Here is a 3,647-nt window from a genome sequence, read left to right as displayed (position 1 = left end):
ACATTGTAAACCGAGAAAAATTGGTACAAATTAATAACTGCAGTCATATACTGGCATTGCAGAAATTGACAGGTACAGGATGATAACTTTCATCACATTAAAAAAAACAGAGACTGGCAGAGACAGATTGATAACTGCATTCCCACATGTTTCCTTTTTGTTCATTCATGGGATGTGTGTGTCACTGACTATCCCTAATTGTGCACAGAAGGCAGTTAAGTGCCAACCACGTTGCTTTGGGTCTGGAATCACATGTAGGCCAGACCAGGTAAGGATGGCAGATTTTGTTCCCAAAAGGACGTTAGAGGACCAGATTTTTTTCGTGGAGAATTGGCAGTAAACTCTTATTTTTAGTTTATTGTTGAATTAAAATTCCACCATCTGCCATGATGGGATTTGAACCGGGGTCCACAGAACAATATCTGGCTCTCTGGATTAATAGTCCAGCAATAATACCATTAGACTGCTGCTTTTTCTATTCACATTCACATAGCTGAACTTGACAGTTATGGATTGGTAATTACATGCTCAAATTCATGGAGCTAAAAGTGACAGAACAGATTGATAACTGCACTCTTATATTAACAGAAGGGATGCTGACAGAAACGGATTGATAACTGTATGCAGAAGTTCATATTGCAAAAATTGGCACGGACAAATTGATAAATGCACTCACACATTAGCAAACCAGAAACTGATGGGCAGAGGGTAATAACTAATGAATTAATAAATAATCATTCACAGAGCAGAAACTTCCAGGTATAGTCTGATAATGACACAAGAATATTCACTGGGGAGAAACTGACAAGGTCCAGATTGATAATGACAATCATATTCACACAACAGAAACTGGTTGGTACACATTGATAAGCACACTCTCTCAATTACAGAACAGAAACTGACAGTCACAGACTGATAACTACATTTTCATATTCATGTGTCTGAAAATGACAGGTACAATTTAATGAGTATGGTTGCATTTTTACAAGCAGAAACACTCGAGGTTATGTTAATAACTGCACCCACACATTCACATCTCAGGAACTGACAGGTGAAGATGAAAAACCAAACTCACATATTGACATAGCAGAAACTGAGAGGCATGGATTGATGCCTGCACTCTTACATTCAGATAGCAGAAAACAACAGGCACAGATGGATAAGTATACTCACCTTGCAGACACTGATACGAACATTCCCACATCACAAACTAACAGGTAAAGACTTACAACTACGTTCTCATATTCACAAAGGAAAAAAAAAACTGTCAAGTACAGTTTGATAACTATACTCAAATAATCACAGAGCAGAATCTCACAGGTACATATTGATAACTACAATCTCACATTCACCTTGCAGAAATTGACAGATACAGATGGATAGCTACACTGACACATACACAGCTCAAACTGACAGGAACAGGTTGACAACTACACGCATTCATTCACGTAGCAGAAACTGACAGCTACAGATGATAACCACCACACTCATATTCACAGAGCAGAAACTGACAGGTTTACAAGTTGATAATCACATTCACATACTCACAACACACGTACTGATAAGGAATGATTGACATATTCACCTAGCAGAAACTGACTGGTACATAATGATAACTACATTTATGTATTCATAAAGCTGAATCAGACAGGTACAAATTGATAACTAAACTCATATTGAAACAGCAGAAACTGGAAGTTAGAGACTGATAACAATACTCTCAATCTCATAGCTGAAACTGCTAGGTGTTGGTTGATATCTACACTGAAATTCACATCGCAAGAAGTGGCAGGTACAGATTAATTCCTTTCTTAGATATATAGAGGAGACACTGACAGGGACAGGTTTGGAATTACACTCTCGTAGTCACATAATAAACTCACAGGAACAAATGGATAATTACACTCCCACATCACATAGCATAGAATCACAGATACAGTTTGATATTTACACTCAATTTCACACAGCAGAATCTGACAAGTACAGATAACTGCACTCACTTACTGACTTGGCAGAAACTGACGGGCATCGATTCAAACTTGCGCTCATGTATTCACATTGCAGAAACTGACGGGTGCACTCTCGTATGCAGTGAAAATTTCCTGACAAAATTTGAATATGTTATCCATCTCTAAAATTTATCCAAAATTTGATAAAGACGTTGAAATATTCACAGGGCAGAATAACACATGTATATACTGATAATAACACTCTCGCATTCACCGAGCAGAAATTAACAGGGAAAAATTGATAAGTACATCATACATGCATGTTGCAGAGACTGTCAGGAGCAGTTGCTTCCAAAATTCTCATATTCACAGAGCGGAATCGATCAGGGATAGACTAACGATTACACATGCACATTCAGCAAGCAAAACTGACAGGTATAGCTTGGTAACTACATTTACAGATTCACACACAAAAGTCTGATAAGAACAGATCGAAACTAAATTCACAGATAAACTCATAGCAAAAACTGACAGGTACAGAGTTATAAATACATTCACACATTCACAAAACCAAAACCTAACAGTGAAAAAATGATAAATGAACACTCCGATTCAGAGAGCAGAAACTGATGAGGAAAGATTGATAAATACACTAACATGTGCACATTGCTGAGACTGACAGGAACAGATTGACAAATACACCCACATTCTCAGAGCAGAAACTGACAGCTACAGATTGATAACAACACACGTGTATTCACGTGGAAGAAAGTGGCATGGACAGATTGATAACCACAGTCACACTTTCTCATTGCAGCAACTGACTGGGGCATATTGATTGACAATCACTTGTTCACATGACAAAACTGACAGGTAGAGACTTAAAATGACAGTCAAATTCACATAGCAGAATCTGACAGGCACAGATTAATAACTGCGCTCACACATTCACATTGGCTGAAATTGACAGGTACACATTGATAAATGCATTCACACATTAACAAACCAGAAACTGACAGGTACAGATCAATAGTGACACTCTCAGATGAACAGAGCAAAACTGACAGGTACAGGCTGGTAATTAAACTTGGACATTGAAATTATAGAGACTGACGGGTACATATTAATAACTGTATTTGGATTTTCACAGGTAGAGATGGATAACTACATTCAAATATTCATACAGAAAAAGTTGGCTGGTACAAATTGATAACTATGTTTACATATCCACAAAACGGAGACTAAGATGACAAATTGATCAATACATTGACGTTACAGAAACTGACAGTGCTTTAATCTGTGGGGCTGTGGGCTGTGTGCAGGAAGGTGGGATTAGAATAGCCATCTGTTTGTCTTTGGGTTGGAATGGACAAGATAGGCCAAACAGCCCTCTTCAGTGCTATATCATTTCAATGGATGTATGGTTCTATATCAATCTGTCCCTGTCAGTCTCTGCTGTGTGAATACGTAAGTAATTTAACAAAGGCTTAGATTGTGTGAGTGTAGTTATCATTCACCAAGTAGGAACTGACATGAATAGATCAACAACTAAACTCACATTCACAGACCCACTTGCATTGGGTAGCCCCATTCATGGAACTGTACACCTGTTGGTTAGTTTCTGGACTTCACTCAATTGGTATGGAATTGACAAAAAGAAAAATCACCAGACAGGGAGCAGCTCAGAGCAAGAGTGGC

The sequence above is a fragment of the Rhincodon typus genome, unplaced genomic scaffold (assembly GCF_021869965.1).
Source record: "Rhincodon typus isolate 14 unplaced genomic scaffold, sRhiTyp1.1 hic_rhity00000051, whole genome shotgun sequence".
NCBI lineage: Eukaryota > Metazoa > Chordata > Chondrichthyes > Orectolobiformes > Rhincodontidae > Rhincodon > Rhincodon typus.
This window is presented reverse-complemented; position numbering follows the sequence as displayed.